The 25,603-nt window shown below is 33.5% G+C and overlaps 2 protein-coding genes across 4 annotated transcripts in view; one reads left to right on the top strand and one right to left on the bottom strand.

The window, feature by feature from the left end:
- Positions 1 to 25,603, bottom strand: part of LOC126979438 (serine/threonine-protein kinase S6KL) — a 111,774-nt gene that overhangs the window by 43,903 nt on the left and 42,268 nt on the right. The gene's annotated exons all lie outside the window — the stretch shown is intronic.
- Positions 1 to 25,603, top strand: part of LOC126979445 (probable serine/threonine-protein kinase kinX) — a 53,838-nt gene that overhangs the window by 16,675 nt on the left and 11,560 nt on the right. The window contains exon 1 of one of the 3 annotated variants that reach the window (XM_050828754.1): positions 9,952 to 10,118. The exons of the other annotated variants lie outside the window; for them this stretch is intronic. The gene's annotated coding sequence lies outside the window, so the exon portion shown is untranslated. Of the gene's footprint in view, positions 1 to 9,951; positions 10,119 to 25,603 lie in introns of those variants that run through there. 3 annotated transcript variants of the gene reach the window in all.

The raw sequence follows: 25,603 nt of genomic DNA, 5'->3' as shown, positions 1-25,603 counted from the left end.
TTATTATTAATCATTCAGGAAGACACATATTGTTCTAATAATGAAGGCTCCATTCATTTATTATAATAATGATCAAAATTATTTTACTATTCGTAATATAATAGCACGGTATCATGGCGTCAATCAATTATAATCAATACCTACGTAGTTCTATTGATACAATGATGATTGTATTATGTCTAGCAACCCGCCCCGGCTTCGCACGGGAAGCACTTTATAGCAAGATGACATCTGTAGGGGGTGAGCATTAGCAGCCATGTATAAAAAAAAACATGTAATTAAGAAAATAATCAAACAGATACGCTTTGTTATTTATTTGAATTAAAATACTATAAATGTTTCAGTTTCACTTATGACAAAATATGGCACAGAATTATAACCAAAAAAGATGGAAATCCGATCAATAACCCAACTTCACTGGATCAATCGCAGGGCTTAAGGTGACACTAAATGCCAGCGACCTTGAGCGATATAAGTACACGGCAAAGCCAATATTTTCGAAATTCTTGCGTGGAAAACGTAACATTTTAACAGTTTATATGCCTACAATCCTCGTTATTCATGACTTATCTGAATAAATTTACCTACACAAAGAAGTACAAGCTATAAGAATAACTTTTCTGAGAGTAGTACTAAACAAATGCGTCATGCCATGCGAAAAAACTTGTTTAACTGCAAAGAAAACTGGTAGTTCAAAAAGGCTCTCGAGTGTTAACTATAACCAACAGCAAGCATTAGCAACCTACAAATAAGACTTACGGGTATTTATAACAGGATTAAGTAGTGTTCATAGCTCCAAATGCTATATTTTAACCATCAAATTTGTCTAAAAACACGTTGTTTGCGTGTTTAATGCTTACCCATCGCCTTAACTGAATATTGCCTGAACAATTCTACAAAATTGGTCCAGCCGTATTGAAGTAAACATAAACAGATCGGTTTTTATAAGTTTTATGTTATTAACGTGGTGTTCGATGAATGAAATATTTATAACCAGCTAAAAAGATTTTGTGTATAGCCATTACAAATACACACACAATAAATCAACTATGTGCTCTGTCAATAATATTTTTCATAAGCCAAAGTTTTAATAATACACATAATCATGTATTTGATAGAGTTTAGTAATTTACACATAATATTATTATTAATACGTAGGTATCTGAATTTTTGTATTCGTTTTTGTTTTCAGCCTTAACAACTAAACCACCCTCATTATTATCTCGAACAGAATATATACGAGGGGCACACTGAAATGATCGGGAATAGAATATTTCGGATTGAGATACAATAAAACATTTTTTAGAATTTCAATACTGGCCTCTTAGAATCTTAATGACATTCATACAATTAAAAAAAAAGTTCAAAAACAAAAACTATGTTGGTTGTAAGTTGACACGTCGTTAACAGAAATGGAGCTCACGTGTGAACATTTCCGTTCCATAATTTATCACAATTACCGTCGGTTTATCTCAAGATAAATGTCTCAGCGAACTTGTTTCGATTTATTATGATGTTAAAGCACCGAGTCAAACGACAATATACCGCTGGTATGCCGTCGTGTGTCGCTCAGCACTGTTTCTTCTGCAGGTCGACCAAGAATAGCGGTCACATCTGAAAACATCGCAACTGTGCGAAATATTATATTAGATGACCGTCATGTGACATATGAGCAGATTGAGGCTGTTATCAGTATCGAAATGAGTGCAATTCATTCGATATTACATAGTGAGCTGTGTGAAAGAAAGCTAGTTTCCCGCTGGGTTCCCCATAATTTGTCCGAAGAGCAAAAGGCGGCTCGTGTAGATTGGTGCCGAAATACTCTGCAACGCTTCAACGGAGGAAAGTCAAATGCCGTTTCTAATATCGTCTCAGGTGACGAATTATGTATTAATATATATTCATACGAACCTGAAAGAAACATCAGTCGGAACTTTGAGTCTTCGAAGACGAGGTCAAACCAACGAAAGTGGTTCGCTGCCGCAGTGTATCAAAGAAAATGGTCGCTACGTTTGTCTCGAAAAAGGGGCAACAATTCCTTTACAGGAACGCAAAACGGTGGAGTGGTATATCACGGTTTGTTTGCCCGAAATGATAGCAGAACTTCGAAAAAAAAACCGGAAACGTCACATCATCTTACATATCCATACGACTCGGAAGACAAATGATTTTTTGAAGCAGGAAAACGTTGAGCTCATGGGGCATCTTCCGTAAAGTCCTAATCTAAGCCCAAACGATTTCTTTACATTCCGTAGAATGAAAGATTTATTACGCGGTCAACGGTTTGCAGACTCCGAAGCAGCTGTGGAAGCTTACAAATCAGCCATTTTGTCTACATCAACTTGAGACTGGAATTACTGTTTTAATGATTGGTTTGCACGAATGGAAAAGTGCATTAAGTTGAATGGAGAATACTTCGAAAAACAATAAAATAATATTTAGCTAAACCGTGCATGTGGTTTTTCTTATTCCCGATCATTTCAGTGTGCCGCTCGTATTGTACCCCTTAATCCAAAATTTGTAAAATTTCTATAAATCTATTTGTTTCATTGAATAGAGTTAACAATAAATAAAATTAAATAGAGTTAGAGTTTAGTTGCAAAGTTTTGGAGGGTTTAGATTGCGCATTAAATAATTGGAGCGCCAACTTTGAGGTAAAGCATGTCAGGTGATATTCCTGGTGGCTCAAGAGTGTGAAGAAACTCTACAAGATAATGCACAGCATCATCGAACTCCAGTACAGTGTCTAAAGATTCATATTTTATTTTAACTAACTAAAAATTATGAATACTGTTAGTTGAGTCGTTTCTTGTAGAAAGAAGAGGTTTCTCTATTTTTCAATCTTATTCCAGGTTGAACAATATCGGGGAAGATTCTGTCCGTTAAGCTAATCAGATCTCTCATAACATGAACAAGGGTACTGGGAATGTTTATTTTACATACCTCCTCCAAAATGTTTCCATCAACAATGTCTAGCAACAAATTGGAGAGCTTTGAACCATGTTGAAGATAGACACCCATATTTTCTTTAGAGGACAAAATATTAACTTTAGCCCATAGAACTGATGACTTAAGGCAAGCCTCCACTTCTTGAAGTCACCAGTCAATAGTACCGTGACTCCGCCCATAAGTCGGTTACAATTCCTTATATCTTGGAGAGTCCTATTTAGAGCTTCAATAACTTTCTTATGGGCCATAGTACACTCATTCCATACAATAATTTTGTCTTCTCGAAGCACTTGTGCCGTGTTCAGGGTCAAAGGTAATTTGAAAGGAGAATGGGCCGTCTTGCCTCCATCAAGCAATCACTCTTCTAAATGACTAAGTATAACAATTTTTTTATTTGATAATTTTATCATTGAAAGGGTAGGTGTCAAAGGTATTTTGATTATATAAGTACCTATACAAAAATACCACTACGGCTGAACTTCATAAGACTTTCATCCAACATTGGGAGGATTTTCGTAAAATCTTTTCTTAGCTGATACCTACTGCCTAAAAAAGTAATTTTAACTTCCAATAATTTAAAAGTTCGCATACAAAATTTCATCCCCTATTTAACCACCCTTAAGGGGAGATTTTCCAAAACAACGTATAGGTATAGATTTTCATTATTATTATTATATTTCGTCTCTAACTTCAAAAACATAGGACTTTCATAGAACCTTCCAACTCCCATTTCACCCCGTTTGGCGTGGGGGATTTTCATAGCATCCTTTTTTCACTTATAGGGGGCACTTGCCCCCTATAAAGAACCTAAATATCAAATTTTAAGTTGAAATAACTATAGTTACAAGTTTTCTATATAATCTTTACCCCCCTTTTTTACCATCCTTAAAAGAGGACTTCCCAAAATGACTTATACAGATTTTTATTATTTTAACCTAAATGTCGATTTTCACGTCTCCAACTTCAAAAACTTGACTATGACTATGATTTTCATACAACCTTCGACCCCCCCTTTCACCCCCTTAGAGGAGAAGTTTCTTAGTGCGACTCCTACGTCCTAGAAAGAACTTACCTTCCAAATTCCAATTCCAAGTTTGTAGGCTTTGTAGTTTCTGAGATTTCGTGATGAGTCAATTATCAGTGGAAATCTCTTTTATATATATAATTTATACGTCGAGATAGAGCCTCTTGCTTTGCCAGTTTTATTATTTTAGCGTGCGTGACAGATACGTCCACACTCGCGATTTGTATGACACTTTGTGTTAGAGTGCGCGTATTGCTCAAAATAGAGGTGTGTTCTATGCTTAATTTTTTTGCGGTTTTCACAGCTGTACAGTTTATCTAGACGTATAAATGATGTTAGTACGGAAGGATTTTCAAGAAGGCAAGTCCATGATCAGGGTCGGTCCTCGGGCAGGCAGCGTGTCGTAACCCAACACGCTTCACGCACTTGGCCGCATCGACCGTGGACGCACAACATACCTTCTGACTAGCTTTTGTATCAGGTTACTATCTTTGTGGCATGCCTTCGCCGACTGAGCTATCAATATCCGATTTTGAAGTCCATCACAGACAGCTATAATATACAGCAATATATATTAAAGCACAGTATACACTGACCTAGCTACATTGTAAGTATAGCCACAGTAGACATGTATCAGTACGGAAACTAAGCCTTGTTGATAAAATACTTACTTATATGTGCGTACACTACATTGAAGCAATAGGGTTGTCAAGTTATTTTTCTAACCGACTTTAAAAAAGGAGTTTTGGAACGAAGCTCCTTATGGGGCGTTGCAGAGATTTTTATGTATAGTGTATGTATGATAGCTGTACAGTGTATAATGCAATATTACAGTCTACATGATGACTGTTATGTAATGTTTTTAAACAACATTTTATTGAATGTTTTTCTTGGAAATATTTTTTTTGGAATGTTTTTTTAATTGTCGTCGAATATTTTATTTTATAATATTGAGCTTTGAAATATGTGTTTTTAAACAATGTCCGTTGAACTCTTCCCTGCAGTCATCCCACGAACATGTATAGACGGGGCAATTATTGTTTTCGTGAGTGTCAATAACGAATATGACATCTATTTTGAGATCCAAGATGGCGGATGTGACTTTTATAATAAAAAATAATGGGGGATTATTTTCGAGATTTTCAGGAGTGTCGAGATTTTCGGGAGTGGAATTACAAATATGACACCCATTTCAAGGTCCAAGATGGCGGATGTGACATTTTCTATAAAATCAATATGGGTATCATTTTTGAGATTTTCGGGAGTGTCGGTAAACACACCATTTATGTTTGAGTCTTCGTTTCTTTTAAGTCCAGCATTATCGGCTTCAACACCCTCAAGAATCATGAAAACAACACCCATGATAAAAAGTTGATAATTTCATGTAGCTCCACCTTGGATTTACATTTTGACAGCACTATCAGTTTCAACATCCTCAAAAACTATAAAAACGACACCCATGACGAAAAGATTGTCGATTTCATGCGGCCGTTTCTTCGGCCGGCGGCGAATCTTTATATTATCTCACTATCTTTCTCAGGAGGTAAAAATAAATTTAATTTTAGCTAACTGTAGATAATCTATTATCTATTAACAATAGTTGTTAACTATCTATCAGATTATTTTTTTGTAGACTGATAAATCTTAAGTTTGTCGCTCTAACAATGAAGTATATACTATATAAGCTTAGAATTCCACACCTGTCGGTGAACACCGGTTGCACACAAGGAGGTTTAATTCACCCATCATTGATGAAGTGGCTGTTCTCATTGTGGGAGAAAATTTACAATCTAAAGCAATTATTCTTATTTCTAATATTTGTTTCGTATGGACATATTTTCTATTATTGACTAATTCATATAAAAACATTATTTTGTTTATTATATACAGAACAACGTCTGTCGGGTCAACTAGTACTTTATAAAAATAATTGGTTGTCAATTGACAACTGTGATTGTCATTCACGATATGACAGATAAATGTTTATTCGGCGCGGTTTTTTGGTTCATTTCATCTTAATGGATATACTTAGAATAAGGATTGGTCTCCGCTGCGCTCCAGCTAGATACCGCACTACCTAAGATGTTTGTGTGGCATCTTGACACTCAATGGCATCTTTCAAACTTTGTAACATACGCTTCGTGTTATTTTACATTGAAATTAATAAAATACAAAACACTTACCAATGATATGTGATCCCAGTGTCTTTCTTATTTCTTGTAGTATTCTTTAACGTTTAACGTCACACATTGTTCGAGACTGGCTCGAGTACGCCCACTTGGACGTAGTATTAGTTGCCGCAGTTCGCGACTACGCCTGCGGTATCTACGTGGAGCGCAGCGGAGACCAATCCTTAATCTAAGTGGATGTCTTTTATTCTGTGATTTTATCTATAATATTTTATATTACTTATGCATTTTATTATGTTTTTGTATACTACTGGGCATTTACGTAAATGCCTGTCCTTCAAGATTTATAAATTAACTAATGGACCCAACAGACGTTGTCCTGTACATACGTCTTAAATTTGAAAAATCGGTCCAGCCGTTAGGAGCAGTTCACTAACATACACATGAGCAGGAGAATTATATTATATGGACGGAATTGAGAATCTAAACCAATCTCAAATTCACTGAAACAAACGAATAAATCATCAAAATCTGTCCAGCCGTTTAATAGGTAGTTTAATTGTGAATCTAAACCATTCTCGAATCCACCTGAAGACACACACCAATCTCAAATTCACTGGAACACACAAAAATATCATCAAAATCGGTCCAGCCGTTTAGGAGGTAGTTCAATTGTGAATGTAAACCATCCTCGAATCCCCTTGAACTCACACAACAAATTTCATCAAACTCGGTCCAGCCGTCTAGGAGGAGTTCAGTGATATACACACGCACACAAGAAATATATATATATAAAGATTAAAGTTTGAGATTTGTTGGAAATAGGATACGATAAATATTTAGATGTTATAATTATTTTTTAACACATTAGTGCCACGTTGGCTTGCATGAAAAATAATCTAGGAAGTTCATAGTATCACTGTTACTAATATACGTCCTAACGTTTGTTGAGAGAACTTTCCTTTTAACGAATTGCTCTGCCGCCTTGTTCATTATCATACTAAGTTTTAAAAATAATCCTTCCGTGTTTGTATATCATTAATATCTCTTTTTTTTTATTGTTTTTAAGCTATTGCATAGCTTCTATCGCGGGCTTTGACCGAATCCAGAAATTCCGTACCGAAAATAACCTAACACTTACTACATGTATATAGATATTTCGGCACGGTCATTACAGTTGCCGTGGAACAGCGGTTATTACGTATGCTTTTTGTGCAAAAGGTCCCATGTTCGAGCCTGGGGTACATCTTGATTTTTTTTAATTTCTTTATTTTTTTATCACGTTATTTTAATTCTTATTATTATGACAAGCATTTTTATTTAGTTTCACCTGTCCCGTTGTCTGTCTGTAATCAAATCTTGCAAGTAAAATTTTACTCACTTCCCGTTTCCTTTTTTTAAAATTAATTTTATCAAAAAATAATACTACATAAATAAAATAAATAAAAAATTATAATTGCATAAGTTGATAAAAAATGCTATGCAATAGCTTTACCGCGGCAGTCCCCGAGTGCCACACGTCATTTTTTTCTTTTATTCATATAATGTTCATTGTTCATATCTATTGTATCTGTAAAAAAAATTGGTGGCAGCTTTCACAAATAAAGATTATTATTATTATTAATCGGATGTATATAAACGCGGAACTCTTACCTAACAACTAAATCAATCAAAACATTACTTTTCATCGTTAAGTTATAATTTTTACGTAAAGTGCTGATTTTTAGGCTTTCCATAGATAAAAAAAGCAAGGGTAACCCTTATAGGATCACTTTATTGTACTTCCGTCTGTTTGTCTGTCGAGACCGTTTATCTCGAGGACCCGTTGAGGCATCGAGTTGAAATTAAAACGATATATTCAGGTCTATAGTCTCATGAAGCTGTGAAAAAATCAAATATTTAATTAACGAAAAAACAACAAGATACGACCGATAAAAACGTATATTTCAACACTCTCAAGAGGATCAAAATTTATAGGGCAATTGCCGTTGATCGGTAGTAAGTATCGGAAGTAATATTGTATTATAAGTACAACAAAGATAGGAAAAAATCTGAAAACTATATATTTGTAGTTAAATCATAAAAAAAAATATACGGAACCCTCGGCGGGCGACTCCGAGTCGCACTTGCACAGTTTTTTTTAAATAAAATATATAACGATCATTTTTCATTGTTCGAATCTTAATTTATTCCTATTGCTGTAATAAGTCTATGTATTGTGCCGTGCCGAGTACAATCACAATAATCTTAATACGCTTCCCCGGAGATGTGTTTGAAAGAAAACTACAGTAGGAAGTGAAAAAACCGACAATGAAGGCCAATAGTAAATGACTTTATTCATATACCGGATGTATCACTAGATGTTAAAAATATTGTCTTTATATATAAAAATGAATTGCTGTTCGTTAGTCTCGCTTAAACTCGAGAACGCCTGGACCGATTTGGCTAATTTTGGTCTCGAATTATTTGTGGAAGTCCAGGGAAGGTTTAAAAGGTTTGAATAAACATGAAAATCCTCGGATTTAAATAAAAACAACAATTTTGATTTTCCTTCGACGTGTCCCCCGTCGTTCGGAAATCAAATAAAAATAATAGTTTAAAATGAATAACTAACTATCTATAATCTGTCTAACTTTCCAAGGAAATAAAAAATAAACTTCCTTAAAACACGGGTAACACTTGAAAAAAGTATTCCTATTGTTTGTTTTAAGTTTATTTTATATAAAAGTTTAGGTCTTTTCGATTGAGGCAGTACGAAGTCTGCCGGGTCAGCTAGTAAAGGATATATTATGCTTGGTCCTTTTATACGTCTAGACTGTGACAGATGTGAAAACGTTGAAAAAATTGAGGTTGACTGTTAACCTTTGTTTGCTTTGTTGTTTACCAGTGAGAGGCTCCTTTGCACAGGATACCAGCTAGATCATGGTTACCACAACGGCGGCTATTTCTGCCGTGAAGCAGTAATGTGTAAACATTACTGTGTTTCGGTCTGTAGTTAGTGAAATTACTGGGCAAATGAGAATTAACATCTTATGTCTCAAGGTGACGAGCGCAAATGTAGTGCCGCTTAGAGTTGCAGTTACTTTTGTATCGCGATTTTAATATCGGCAATACAACGTTTGCTGGGTCAGCTAGTATATATATACAATATTCTGAATCTCGGACACGGCTCCAATGAAAGGCGATTTTAATGAAATTTAGTATACAGGTAGTTTCGGGAGCGAGAAATTGATCTAGCTAAGTTTAAATAAAAAAAAAATTGTACTTATATCCGTGTCTTTCAAGAATCCTGAGCGGCACCGCATTGTAATGCGCAGGGTGTATCAATTACCATCAGCTGAACGTCCTGCTCGTCTCGTCCCTTATTCTCATATTTTTTTTTTTTATTTTTTTTATTATAAATTCAACGTATAATTTCTACTTTAATCTGAAATATTGTCGTAGATTATTTATATGCATTGAAACAATGCATAAATAATAACTGATAAAACATCATCACCGATTCTTAATAAACGTGAAAAAAAATTTAACCCAGTCCAAATCGACACCTACGAAGTCAAAGATTTATTGTACCATTCATTATTTAATTTAATTTATTTATTAAGTGACGAGAATTTAATTGTATACTAAAATTATGTGCACTGCAAATATTGAAGCTATAATAATACGAAACATAAACGTAGTAATTTCAATGTTCAAGTTTGAGTTAAGCCTTGTGAAAGACGCAGAGACGAAGAGAATTAATATCCAATAATTAATAAGACCCGTTGACCTGTAGAAAGCACAGACGATACAAAATGTACGGACAGACAAAGATGAACCGATCCCCTAGTGGCTTCAAGCACACCAGACAAGTTCACTCAACGCGCCTTCCCTCTATATAAACGGGCGGTTCATCATATCCCCATCAATACACTGGCAGCAGTCACAACGTCCGTACATACATTTTTTTTCTAAATCTCACTGTGCTAGTGCTTTTTGAAGGTTTATCGCGAACGTTACGGAAAATTTCTAAGGTAAGTGTACATAAGCAAATATTAAATTTATTTAAACAACATATTATACTTTATTTTCTTTAGGTTCAAGATTAATAAAATTTTCTAAAAGCCATTTCTAAATAATTCAATATGGTATAAGATCCAAGAAGACCACAGATTAGCACAAAATCCAACAAGAAAAGTAATCATTGTTAATAAAAATAATAATTAAATATTACATTTATTTAATCATCAAACAATAAAGTATACATTATTTTAGCTATGTTCAAGATTAAATAAGGTTCTCCAAAAACCATTTTGTGTCATATTTTTAAATAATTTAATAGCGATCCAAGAAGACCACAAATTACCACAAAATCCAGCAAGAAAACGAATCAATATGAAAATAATCATTAAATACAAAAATTAATTTAAACTTTTAATAAAAAAGATTTCAAAGGTGTTCTAACGTTAAAATTCCGAAGAGTTTCTTAAGGCTTTAAATAAAATCGAATTCATAAATATAATAAAAACACGTATTTTTTGATTACAATAATAATTAATGAGTATAATTGTAAGCTTAGAACTCAATAGAACGAGGTTGTTATGACAATGGAGTCCGGATCACAAAGCATTGTAACATAACTCCACTCCACACCCATTTCGAACAAACAATTTTGCACAACACGGTTCAGTGGCTACTACTATTAAATTCTACTTATGTATCAGATAGTTCAATACCATACTATCATGATATTAAGGTAACAGACCGAGAAATAACGAATTATTAATTGTATTGTAACACTTATAGTAAATAATACAATTTGAATTATTACAAAAATACAAGATTGCAGATAAAATGTAAGGTAACACGTAGAATAACATTAAAATAAGCGTAACGATAGATAAGAAATACTTACATCATTTTTATTTCAAAATAAACATTAGTATAATATAAAGCTATGCATTCACGCACTATAACCGTTTTCTTTCCATAGAATTTTTATCTTAAAATAAAGTTTAACTCTGGAACAGCTAATCTGCGTATATTAACACTCGCATACAATGTTATTTTGAGCGTAAAATGTAATAGTTAATATAACATTCGAATACTATTTCTAATCACAATAACGGTTTAAAACTAATTATAAAATCATAAGAATTTGTTTATGTAATGAACACAATATGCAACCAGATATCCAAGGTATATAACAGAAGTTCTATCACTCAATACAGAATATAAAAAAATATAAAAAAAATATCTATAAACAAAAGAAAAAATATACTTTTAGTGAGGAATATTCACTAAAAATGATTTATTTAGAACAATGACGCTGTGAAAAGGTAATAAAATATTTTAATACAAAAATAATTTCAATTAAATAAGTTTTAAAAGACACACACACACCGCGATCGTACGAATGCAATTTAAGGATTGATAAATAAATATTTATAATAAAATATTACACAAAATACAACATTAAAGTTATTCTACTTTTTACTCTCTGTCACAACTTCGAAAAAGATTGGCTTAAATAAGATATAGTCGCTTGTAACTTATTACCAATGTTAAGGATTGCATGACATTTATTATGTTAAATAGTTTTTTTTAAAGTGATAACCCTCACTTCTGGGATTAATATGCAAATAAAATAGCTAATAAATGTAAGAAGATATGAGCGTAGCATTAGTATTATTGAAATATATGAAAGCATTGCAATAAATTGATAAATATTTTCTGCCATCTCCAAGAGTGACGTATGGTCGATTAATTGCACAAAAATTCACTGTCTTATTAATAAACGCAGTGTAAAGTTACTACAAGTTTAAAATTACTTCTCCCAGTCACGTAATTCTGTAGTGACAAAGTCAAAGTAAAATAAACTTAATTCAATTAGACTTAATCTAAGCGCTTTTGACTCGTCACTACAAATATCTCTTTTAAATTACTGAATTAAGCATACGTTCGTAAAAAGTTGAGCTCGTGAGAAGATCATACAAGAAACTCAACGGCCACTCTTTCCTATTTTACAATCGTTGTAATATTTAGTAAGAAACCGTTTTTTCTCCGATTAATAAACCGATCCGAATCCGATTGATAATATTAGTATAGGTTGGATTAAACAATCACTATTTACACATTTTTTTTATGATAATAAGGGACGAGACGAGCAGGACATTCACAGTAATGCTTACACATTACTGCTTCACGGCAGAAATAGGCGCCGTTGTGGTACCCATAATCTAGCCGGCATCCTGTGCAAAGGAACCTCCCACATATTAGAATATGCCACCATTTGAACATCAAACTTGAGAAGAACGCGCGCGATGAGCACAGTAGAACGTTATCTGGTCAAAATTTTTTTGAAGTGAAAACTCCTTTAGCGGCGTTGAGACCTGTTCTTGGGATGGGTATAAAATGTTAAACTCGCGTCAGGACACGTGACCTGATCGAAAATTGGTAAGACAGTCGTTGAAATTATGGATGAAAGTTGATTTATCAGAGAGATAACCTTTTTAATGTAAAATAATTGAATTAGTTCTGAAGTGTTAATTTCTTTTTTGTTTATAAAATTGTCATTTTTGTGTACGATAGCGCAATAAATGAATATTGTTATTAACCACATAAATGCTAGTACTTTTACACTGATAAATAAAGCAATTCGTGCGAAATTATTCCCCAATCATTCCAAAATATTCAAAAATGCACAACGTTCATGATCAAGATTTCACTTCTGCCGGCACTCCCGGAGTGCAACCCATTATTTTTTTTCATCGAAAAGCCTGACGGCGGTCACGACCATCTATTGAAGATCTGAAGAAAGTCCCAATACACACAAAAAACTTAATGTAAGACAAACAACTCAACAACAAAATTGAAAAATTCACATAATAATCTATATATATATATAAAAATGAATTGCTGTTCGTTAGTCTCGCATTTTGGTCTTGAATTATTTGTGGAAGTCCAGAGAAGGTTTAAAAGGTGAATAAAATCGGAAAATGCTGCTAAATTAAATAAAAACAACAAATTTGTTTTTCCTTTGATGTGTCCATACATAATTTCTATGAGAGAATTTAATGACGCACGGTTTGACAGTTCTGCTGTGAAACAATTTCATTACGACAGCAGGGTGCATATTTTACGAAGTAATTTTTGATGTTATGATATATTATTGATAAATTCATATTAAAACATTATTTTATTTATTATATACAGAACAACGTCTGTCGGGTCAGCTAGTTTGAAATATATATTTTTTTGTACTATATTCATATGTATTAACTTACGATAATACCGTTTACTTGTATACATATTTATAATCGTGTGACGTGTACGCTCGGTAAAGTCGACATGAGCCTACTTTACCGAGTGTTACATATAAAACGCTACGGCTCAGTCTCATTCACTACGCCTTTAAGTTTTCACTACCAAAAATGTAAAATAATCATTTAACGCAATTCTTGTAAGCGTTACCTAGTTATTAGAATGGTTGTTTAATATGTTTGCTTGGTGTTAGGTCAGGGCCACCCACAAACGCTATATAGATATCTCATATCTACCCTTCGCGGACTCCTATATTAAGTACAATAGGCGCAGTAGCGATGTAATTTGCGTGAGCCGAGCACGACCGCCGCGGCACGACGATCGAAACCATTTTATGGTAATCATGGTGATTTTCTTGCATAGAGATAACATTTTATTTATTTACAATAAGTGGCAAGTTATGTCTCGAAGATGATCTTCCGTGACTTCTATTATTATCTGAATGCAAAATTATTTGAAGGCCGTTGAATGTAATAGATAAACATACTCAAAGCTGTAAATGATATTAAATTTTTGGTATTTGACTTGCAAGTAAGGGTTAGGTTAGGTTCAGTTCTTTCGCGGTTTGTAAACTACAACAAACAAATCGCGAGTGTAAGGCGTAACTTATCACGCACACTAAAGTAATAAACCTGGCCTATTTTCATCGGTTGTCTAGCAGCAAGAGGCTCTATCTAGACGAATAAATAAACTTAGTTATTTTTATTGAATTGTTTTAATTGTAAGAATACCCAAATCAATTTGGAGTACTAACTATTACTAAATTTCCTTTAGGTGCTAAAGGATCTAAGCACCTTCTGGCATCATTTTCCTAGTGAGTAACATGTAAAACTTCAAGCACATCTAATTTAAGCCAATAAATAAAACGAAACGCGGGAAACCAATAATAGTTATTGGGATTTAATCAGTTACATCTAAAGTCTGCCAAATAGGGCCAAGTGTGAGTCGGACTCACACAACAAAAGTTCCGTAGTCCGTACAATAATACAAGATAGGTTTGTAACTACATACATAGTTATAGGTGAGATGTGCTTGAGTCGTGAGGAGGCGAGAGGACACCGATTCCAAATTAATTAGATTGTATTAAAATACGCAATTATTTTTATACTATTTAATGCATATTATATCTAGTTTTAGAATAGTATTTTTGAAGTCGGTTGTTTTTTTTGTTAAAATTTTGTTATAACAATATATGTGATGGATTTTTCAGATGTTCAGCCGGAAGTATAAATAAATTTAAATGTTTTATTTAATAATGGCTATCCTGTAAACTTTACTGCTCAAAGCCGAGATTATGATACTGATTATTATATAAATACACATCACAATATTGTGAGAAAAAAACAAGAAAAGAAGAAGAGCGAAAAACAGAATACTGTTAGAGTTTCTTGCGCAGTTCTTCTCTCTCATCGTCATCATCATCACTTCAGCTGAAAGACTGCTCGACCAAAGCTCTAAGATCCTGCAGTGCCCTAATCTAACATATCCTAGCGATCTAGACCGGATCATCGGTCCATCTTGTGAGGGCAGAGGGGCCTACTAACACTGCGTCTTGAAGACTTACACGTACGTTAGCACCATTTGTTTTCAAAGCAGTGGTAGTGATTTAGTTAACGTCAAAACGTATTTGAAAGAATTTATTTGAGAACACAAATGTCTTATATGCCTCTAATGGGATTTAGATACAGCCCGAGAGACAGCGGAGTCTTAGTAATAAGAACTAGAACTTACGAACATATATATTATGAAGTCACACGATGACGATAAAAACTTCACACCAATCACATCGAGCAAGCACCAAAACCAATCACAGCCATGAATCATGAACAATAATTAATTGAATTGCGCCTGAAAAAATGACGTATTTACCACTAACGTCACTCCAAAGTAATTGCCATAGGTTTAAACATAGAGCTACTAGATTGCGCAATTTTAAAATGTATTTAGTTTTGGTTTCAAAATCTTTTGTCATTCGAGATTAGCTGTACAGAATGTTTTAAAGGAGTTTTTAAAATTGAGAACCAGCTTTGATATAAAAATATTTTGTACATAATAAACAAAATTAAATTGAAGAGTCATAAATAGTCCAGGTTCCGGATAGGAAGCGACCTTCACTTATCGGTTTCATTATGGGTGTTGTAAAATATTTAATATGCAATTATATCTTTATATATAGTTATTTGGTTGTCTCATAATATTTATCTACTAGACCTGTACCTATCAAGACAATAAAATATTAAAAATTCAATCGGAATTCAAAACAATATTCGCAGTTAGAAAATTAAGCAACCACGTTTGCAATGACGTTATCTATATTATTCTAGTATTGACTTACCTGTTTAAATTACCCGCGCAATAGTTGTGTAGGGATAAAATATTTAAGCATTTGCATACTTCACTGTCGATGAAAATTTAATTTCTCTCTTAACCGAACGAGTGCAATGTTTATAAACGTTAATGAATTTTTAATTATTATAAATGCTGTAAATGTAAATTTACTATAAATGCATATGAACATTAACACCGTAGTTATATCAGATAAACCAATAAATAAATATCTTTTAAATAACTAATAGTATGAAAAACATTTCAGTCTAACTTTGTAAGTCTCCCCCCATCAAAGGGTTATTTAGTGCGCTATGACCATCAGTAGATAAAAAAATAACAAAACGCACATTATTTTAATAAGCACATTATTCTTGATTCTAGGGATATTATTTATCGACAAGTGACAAACAGGTCACAATAGACAACCCTTCTTATACATAGTTTCAGGGCACGCCCTAGATTCTATAGTGAAACATTACGTGCCACTTGATAATATTCAAACAACTTTAGCACATTGATAATTTAAAGCAAGCACCAAGTGCATCGAATGTTCGAAGTTTTCTTCTTTTGAAAACAGCAAATTAGACGCGGACGTATATTATGTGCTCGTTCGAGAACGTTGTGTATATAATTGTAGTCAAAGCTGTGAAGCGTCTGTGACGCATGAATACATCTGCGCAGTTCCTTTAGCTTGTCACGATTCACATTAAGCCAATTATGGGGGAACGGAAAATTTGGCACTCGGCCCACTGTTTATAAACTTGAATGAATACCATGACGGAGTGATTATCTTTTCATTATATCCTGCTTATTTAAATAGGCTCTTTACAACACATTTACACCACTGATGTTTCTAGCGATGGTGGCTCAATATGTAGAACCGTTGACTCTGACCACGGAGACTCCGGTTCGAGCCTCGCGCGCCAGTGGTTTTGAATTCATATGTACGTTATTCAAGGCTTTATAAGGTCAACAACGCTCTTGTCGTTCCACTTGTGTTATAAAATGAAATGCCGAGGTGATTATATACCATTAGATAACCCGCATGTACCCTCGTTTGTTTTCCTCTTCCATAAAATAAATGAGGTGCACTGGGAATATTCATAGAATGATCGATACGTTTAAATACTCAAGCTATGGGTAAATGGCCATATTTCTAGCGGGGTTGGAATGTTGTCTAGCAGTAAGTACTCTTGCTGAAATAAATAAAGTCATTTTCTCCTCAAAGAAAACAAAACTTCGATACCAGTAAGCAGTGAAATAAAGAGTTATAACATTCATTTAAATATTGCTAGCATAAATCTACCAATCAACGGATCTATTTGAGTATTATTACATACCACGAAAAATTTTTCGCGGTGTAGGTATTTAGTGATTGTATTGCTATCTCGGTGTTATCCAAACTTGCGAACGAGAGATAACTCTCTTCACCTACTAAATTGTTACAAAATATTTTGTATTTTTATGGGGCAATAATTTTTTTCAATATTCTTCTCTCAATGTTTTAACGCAGATAATCGTTAATTATGCTTCAACTTTTAAGCTACATTGGAATTTGGAAAAAGTATAACATACAAGCGCTACCACTTCCTAAAAATTCATCAAAATTACTATTACACAAGCTAAGTCAACCAACAACTAGAATATTCTTTAATCATGTTAAATAATAACAAATGTAATTAGATTTAATCCTTTTTTCTATCAGATAATAATATCATACAATATACGGTAATCTAGAAGATCTCACAAGGTCTTGCCGCATCAGTAATCCAGCATTATTCAATAACTTATTTCACGGACTAATGATAGTGAAGCTCTAACAATACAAAGACAAGGTTGGCTGAAAAAATATGTAAATACTTCTATACATATTGTTTTTGAAACATTTTTCAATAATAAGCGAGACATTCATGCATATTACGGTTAATGCGTAATTAAATATTAAGTAAAACATTTAATTTAGATATTTATGCATATTTTTGTTTCATGGTTTCCAAGGGTGTAAATGGGTTGTAATCAACGTTCATTCATAAAATTTTTAAATTGAACCTAAATGACGTACCTTAAAGGCCGCTGTTCCTAGAATTCGCCAAAATAGCGCGCATTTGAAATCATTCTATATGTACCAGAATATGAGAAATATTTTTTTAATTTCTATACTTTATTACTACTAAGTACACATTCTTTGACTTAATTAATTATAGAAATTAAGTGAGTGCCAAAAAACTCCAAAAGAACCCCCTAACTTTACAGTTAGAGCCATGTTATTATTCAGTTTAGACAAATATTGTACGAAAATTTATTTGCTGTTCTACCATGGCTTAGTTTTGTTAGTTTTTTAAATTAAAATTCAAGAGGTTTCAGATTTTGAATAAAAAATAAAGGCACTCCTGCGCGGGCAGTGGTAACCTAGCTCAGCTCGACCGCAAGGCCATAATTGGCTTGGGCACTTGTACTATTATATATTGTTTGCCCAAATCTTTATCATCGATTAAAGTGTATTGAATTTATAGCATTTATGAGTTTATTATTATCTTATCATGTTGATGATTTAAAATTTAACAATATTGAATAGAATTGTAATAATCTAATTATCAAATCACACTATGATTTATCAAATCAATTATGCGTTTTTAACATTTGAATTTATAAGTATGTAACTGTGCTTAAATTTAAGAGAAACCGAATGAATAATTGTTTTGCCTTGAAGGATAACTGCATTATATCTTTTATAAGTACTTTTCGCGTGTAAAAAAGGTCTCTGCGTAAGAACACACGAAGTGATACAACTATAGTCTTTGTTCTATTAATATAATCATTATATAAATTAATAACATTTACAATATCTATAATGATAATTGTGTACAACGTACTCTGGTAAATTCTGGTTGTGACTGAATGCGTTCCCTTATCGTATAAGGGTATCGAACACTCGACCTGACATTACCCAAACAAAGAGCTGACTATAATAGTATTATAATACGCACACAGTAAAGTGATAAGCTAAGGAAGTTGTCACTTCAATAATTATTAAGCATTGTAGTATATTTTACAGAGAGTCACTTTTCCAAACGTTATTCTGGCAAATTAGCTCTTTAACTGAGTCACAATACAGTAATATAATGACTGAGTGGTTTCAAATATCATCTTAATATATATAAATCTCGTGTCACAATGTTTGTCCTCAATGGACTCCTAAACTAATGAACGGATTTTAATGGTGATTACTTCATGGAGTGCAGTTTGGTCCAACTTGAGAGATAGGGTAGTTTTTAGTTCGATTTGGGACCCATAAATATTTTTATTTTCAATATTTGTTTTGTATGGACATATTTTCTATGAGAGAATTTAGTGACGCACGGTTTGACAGTTCCGCTGTGAAACAATTTCATTCTAACAACAGGGAGCATATTTACGAAATAATTTTTGATGTTTTGAAATATAAAACAGTTGTTTTTTTACTATCTACAGAACAACGTCTGTCGGGGCAGCTAGTTATTAAATAAATTTTTGGTATACGGATGTATTGACGGACGGTCACTGTGAGATAATATTAGGTTAGCTATACGTTATAACTTAATACAAAAGGACCCTTAAATAAATTGACCGAATTGGATCTTACAACATTTTACGGTAGAAGACCTGAGTTGCGAGACTTGTTTTTTTTACAAGGTATGTTATTGATGACAATTCTCTGTCTCTCTTATGTCAACCAACAATACAAAACTTTATAAGATAAAACGTATATGATATGCGAAAAAATATGGTAAGTGGTAACAAAAAATAAGTAAACAGATTATAAAACTACGACAACTTCCATTTAATAATTACTCTCTCATCAAGATATTATCTAGTAATATCAACATATTTTCTGTGATTGTCAATTGTGATAATCAATTCACACATCTACATAACCGAAGCCCCGCAACACATAGTGCCTAAGACTCAAAAAGATTTTTTTTCTTATGAAAATGATGCAATAAACGCTTGCATAATAAAATAACATTTGCTCAGAGTAAACAGGTAATATTTATTGACATTATGCATTCGTTTGATGTAATACCGTTACTCTTCCGCTGGCATTGACCCTAAAGCGAAGAGTAATTCAAGTTTCAAGCTGTTTTCTCGATCTCTTATGATAATTTACACCGGCCATTTTAGTAATAACAGTTGAATACAGATTTCGAAAGCTTCGTAACGAAAGCCATCTCGTATTTTATACGACCATCTCTGTGAGCTTATCGGTTCATTTTAATTTACATAATATATTGTAATAAATGTTTTCTTCGTGTCAACTTAAGACTTTATCCAACAGTTATTTCAATACTTAACTCGATTTCAAACCGAATTTAAGTACGTTAATGTTTTTTATTGTTGTGCTTTTAGTATTATCAAAAGTTTTCACCAGTTGGGCTAGGAATAAAATAATGAAATAATATTTTTGTGCGCTATCAACAAGAATTTACTAAATACCAAAAAAGAATATTTTGTAATAACCTACTCTAATCATATATGTATATTATACCTACATATAATAAAGTAGATACAAATAATAAGCAAAAAATTTGAATTAAATAAGAGAGTTAAAATTCAATTTTTTTTTAGTATTTACAACACACAGCCCAGTGAACCTGCCTACTGAGCTAGAGGTCCGAGTTCCGGTAGGTGCTAACATTTATGTGATGAGAAAGTATTTTTTTTTTCCGAGTCATTGATGTTTATTTGTATTTATGTATGGTTATGTAAGTATATCGTATTTAATATAATAATGTCTTACAACTCGCAGCACAGGCTATGCCTAGTTTGGGACATGATAATTTGTGTAAAAGTGTGTTAATATTATTATTATTAATTTGGCTCTAGTTATGTAAAAAATACCCACTTCAAACATGCAAATACTTAAAAGAAGATCACTAAAAAGTTAATTTAATTTTCTCTACAACATAGTAAGAGAATTGTGGTTCCAAGTTTTCAATTAAAATACGACATTAAATAGATATATAATAAACTTGGGTATTTTTGAGGCAGTATTTACTTGCAACTAATTGAAGGTGTTATAGAGAAACTTTAAATACCTATTTCACAAGAGAAAATATTTTCAAATCGGTTCATGAACGACAGACATAATGAGGTAACGAACATTCGAAAAAATCGAATTCTCCTCCTGTTTCTGAAGTCGGTTGGAAAAAAAAAGGAAATAGGTATACAATAATGACAATACTCAAACTTCGTCGTGTTCCTGTTAAGGCGACACTAAATGCCATCGACCTTGAGCGATATGAGTTCACGGCTGCCGACCCGCCATCTATGTAATAAAGCCAATATTTTCAAAATTCTTGGGTGGAAAACAGTTTATATGCTTACAATCCTCGTTATTCACTACTAGTCTAAAAAAAATGAACCTACACAAAAAAGTACAAGCTATAAGAATAACTTTTCTGAGAGAAGTACCAAAAAAATGCGGCACGCCATGCCAAGAAACTTGTTTAACTTCAAAGAAAAGAGGTGGAACAAAAAGGCTCGGCAGTGTTAACTATAACCAATAGCAAGCATAAGCAACCTACAAATAAGACTTAAGGATATGTGTAACAGGATTAAATAGTGTTCATAGCTCGAAATGCTATACTTTCACCACAAAACTTGTATAAAAACACCATGTTTGCGTGTTTTCTGCTTACTCTTCGCCTTAAGTATTTCACAACATACTGCGTCACAGCGCCGGTCACTCGAAGATTTGTAACATATTGTAACGTATTCTAAGATTGTATTTTAATTATAGGCCGTCTCCGCACCACAATACCTTCTGGTGGTAAGTGTGTAGTAACCGAGCTAGAAAGCTATGTCGCTAGTCTTACTTTTGTATTATTCTCGCTAACACAGACTCGCTAGAGCCAAAGAAAAATGTACATTATAACTAGGGTTGGCAACTTTTATTAGAAGAAATACAGAATACGGGGACCCAGTGCTCTGTGAACGGGTGGATCACTTGGCGTTGCGTAGAGACGTCGCTTCATTGTGTGTGTTCTACCGCATTTATCACGGGGAGTGTTCCGAAGAGCTGTTCAAGCTGATTCCTGCCGCCGAATTCCACCTTCGCACTACACGCCACAAGTAAGGCTATCATTCTTACTATCTGGATGTGTGGCGGTCCTCCACAGTGCGGTTTTCAAGGAGCTTTCTTCCACGTACTACAAAGCTGTGGAATGAGCTTCCTTGTGCGGTGTTTCCGGGACGATACGACATGGGTACCTTCAAAAAAAGCGCGTACACCTTCCTTAAAGGCCGGCAACGCTTCTCTGGTGTTGCAAGAGATTGTGGGCGGCGGTGATCACTTAACAACAGGTGACCCGTACGCTCGTTTGTCCTCCTATTCCATAAAAAAATGGTTATCTGATTTCAAAGGAGGTTAATAAGGACTACGGACTATCAAAAAAGAGTATCACTTATTTTATATTAAAAAAAATGTATTCTTTGTACTTTTTGTTTACATATTAACAGTAAATAGTCGACTTTTTTGGTTATGATAATTGGTTTGCAGAATATTAAATGTCTGGCACTAGTATAGTAAATATTGTATTAAAAACAGTATTTTATCATACTCTAGTGTTATAGATTATAGAGAACACCTACATCATACAGAATACAATACTCTATTTGAGAGTACGGTTGGCAACCCCAATTATAAAAGGAAAAAAGATTAGTATCTCTACTCTGTGGTTTGTTGCCTATACTGTAATGTACATACTCTCTTGTTTATTCCTTATGTGAAGTTTTTTCTTCTAATACATGTAAGTATTTCGTGTATCATAGTTTTGGCTAGTTCGTGTCTATTTACGATCATATATACTTTTTCTTTTCTTTCCACAATGAATATTTTTTATTAGCCATTAATGGACTAGCTAATTTCTTCACAAACCAACCAACTATTTTCTTTCATTATAGTTTTGAAGCCCAGGTTGTATAAAATATAATGAACGCCTCGTAAATTTATACGAATTTATTTGTTAGCCATGTAGATATTAGATAGAAAACTTTTTTTGTTAACTTCCTACCTACATTAATAAATTGCACCTTTTACGCATTTCTAGACAGTCATATGTTACATTATCATCTTTACAACTAATAATAGTATGACTATCATTTTTACTATTTCAAATACATATATATGTTTTACTTTACCTATAAAGAAACTTTGCTTATGTCCAATGTGTAATACGGTAGAGATTTTCTTATATTATAAACTTTAATGATCAAAGATGTTCAGTTCTATAGCCGCATGTTTTAATAAAAAACCACAAATTTCTAATCTTCTACATCTTAACTTTGAACTTTCGTTTCAACCACCACAATTCTATTTTTATTTGGATAGAACCATAGACTTAGTAACTACTTAATTTAGCTAGTGGTTAAATAAACTAAGAATAGTTAACTATTAGTTGAATGAAATTGAAAACTACTGGAGGTCTACTCACAAAATCGACAACGATATATTCGGAACGATAAGATAATACTCCGAATATACCGCAACTATCCTACTCTAACAAATGTTCGAATTCCTTATCGTTTATCGTTACCATAGACTAATATTTTGATTTTTTTACGATGTTAGTGTGAATGAAATATGTTCAAAACTAAACATTATCTGTGCTATGTCGCTGTTAAGTGTCAAAAGTCAAAACATAGTTTAGGCGCTAAGGACCATGCCAGACTCTGCACCACCAATTTGGTATCATTTACACATAATGTAAATGTTAAAAAAATATTTAATGAATATAATATGACCATTTAAAATTGAATAAATAATACAAAACTTGCGGATAATAAAATGTAAAAAAAAGTAACTCAACCCTTCTCGTCAACTTCCTATTTCACAGGCGGCCATTTGCATTATTTATACGCATAAACGATCAACAAAATGACTTAAATGACTTAGTAGTAAAATAAAACCTGTTGAATAGTAAATCACGTATAATTATTTCAATAATATTTATTAAGTATGTATATTTTATGGCAAATATATCTAGATACAACTTGAAACGATAATAGCATCGACAGCCTAGAAGGTGTCGTTGAGATTATCGTAAAAGTGACGTTTGATTATTTGTGAAATTCGAATATTCGTCTCTGACATTTTCAACTAAGAGTAGGGTTAGGACCGATAATATCGAATAATGTTTCGTTCGTTTAATCATCGTTTCGCCATTGATTACGAGGTAACTAAGAGTAGGATTCGACACGACTAATGCGACGATTTATCGAATATCGATTTTAGGAGTAGGCCCCCTGGTCTGGTCCGATTTGTAAAAATTATTTCAGTGATTGATAATCCATTCATTGAGGAAGGCTATAGGCTATATATCACACAAAGGCCAATGGTGATATATATGGCAAAACAACATTTGCCGGGTCAGCTAGTATTCAAAATAATAAGAAGCTAATTCTAATAGTTATGTTACAGTAACAATTGATTCGCTTTCCTTCTCTATCTAGCTGCATCTCGTCTATCTCCGTTACAGATGTTATTCTCTTTCGCACACTTTGATCGTCTATACGATAATATATTGTAACTCTACGGAGAGAACAAAGTCGGTCGGCTCGGCTAGTATTCAATAAAGAATTTGTTGAACTACGCATGTACAATTCCGAAACAGAACTCGACTCAGAGTCCATTAAAACAAATGAAATAATGTGCATAGATCGCTTAAAGGTCTCGGAAAGTTACAATGTACCATGGGCAGGGTGTTTCACAATCATTATAACAGGTTTCATCATAACAACTCTTCGTATTGAATCCCTCTTAAACAGCCTCGCAAACTGATTACAACCGATTTATATCATTTAAAACATAAGCAGTGCAATGGCCCTCGTTCTTTAATTTTGCGTAACAATATACTATCGTATACACAAACAAAGGATGCAATCTGTAACGGAGGTACAGCAAGAAAGAAAAGGTAAGAGAATCCAAAACTTTGTTATTTCTTAGTGAGTGGGAGGCTCCCCCTTGCACAGGATGCCAGCTAGATTATAGGTACCACAATGGCGCCTTTTTCTGTCGTGAAGCAGTAATGTGTAACCATTATTGTATTTCGGTCTGAAGGGCGCCGTAGCAAGTGAAATTACTGCGCAAATGAGACTTAACATCTTATGTCTCAAGGTGACGAGCGCAATTATAGTGCCGCTCAGAATTATTGGGTTTTTCAAGAATCCTGAGCGGCACTGCATTGTAATGGGCAGGGCGTATCAATTACCATCAGCTGAACGTCCTAGACGACTACGAACCTTATTTTCATAAAAAAAATATTCGGGATATATTTCAGGGATTAAACATACGAATATAATTGTATTAAGAATTATGAACGATCCGATACTCGAGCCCGCGCCTCTCGGGTTCCGTCGGAGCGCTCTTACCAACTGAGCCAACCGTCCAAGCGAATCTGTTGTTTCTGTAACCGGTTTTGATTTACAAGTCGTAAGAAGCCACGCTTCGCAGTAGCTCCTTATTATTTTGTATATTAAACTACTAACTAACGCACACACTGACAACTTAAAATTAGTCAACCATAATCGGTCTGACTATACGTCATTGTAAGTCTATGAACAAAATCTGTCGTGCAATATTTCAAATGCATTTCCAATCAATGTCTCAACCTTTGCATAATAGTCCGATAACAATGCATGAATTAGACCGTCAAGTTATTTTAATTGAAAACATGAAGCGAGAAAAACTAATGTCTGGCTCGCAATCTAAGTTTAAGTTATTTGCTAAGTGCAGTCTCGTTTAAGGTTTGCACACAACCTTGCAACAAAGCAAGACTCTTTACTAACACTAGAAACTTCTCGAAGGCTTTCATGAAGTTGTCCCAAAATA

The sequence above is a fragment of the Leptidea sinapis genome, chromosome 3, assembly GCF_905404315.1.
Source record: "Leptidea sinapis chromosome 3, ilLepSina1.1, whole genome shotgun sequence".
NCBI lineage: Eukaryota > Metazoa > Arthropoda > Insecta > Lepidoptera > Pieridae > Leptidea > Leptidea sinapis.
Note: the sequence above shows the minus strand (reverse complement) of the source record. Positions and strands in the feature narration are given on the sequence as shown.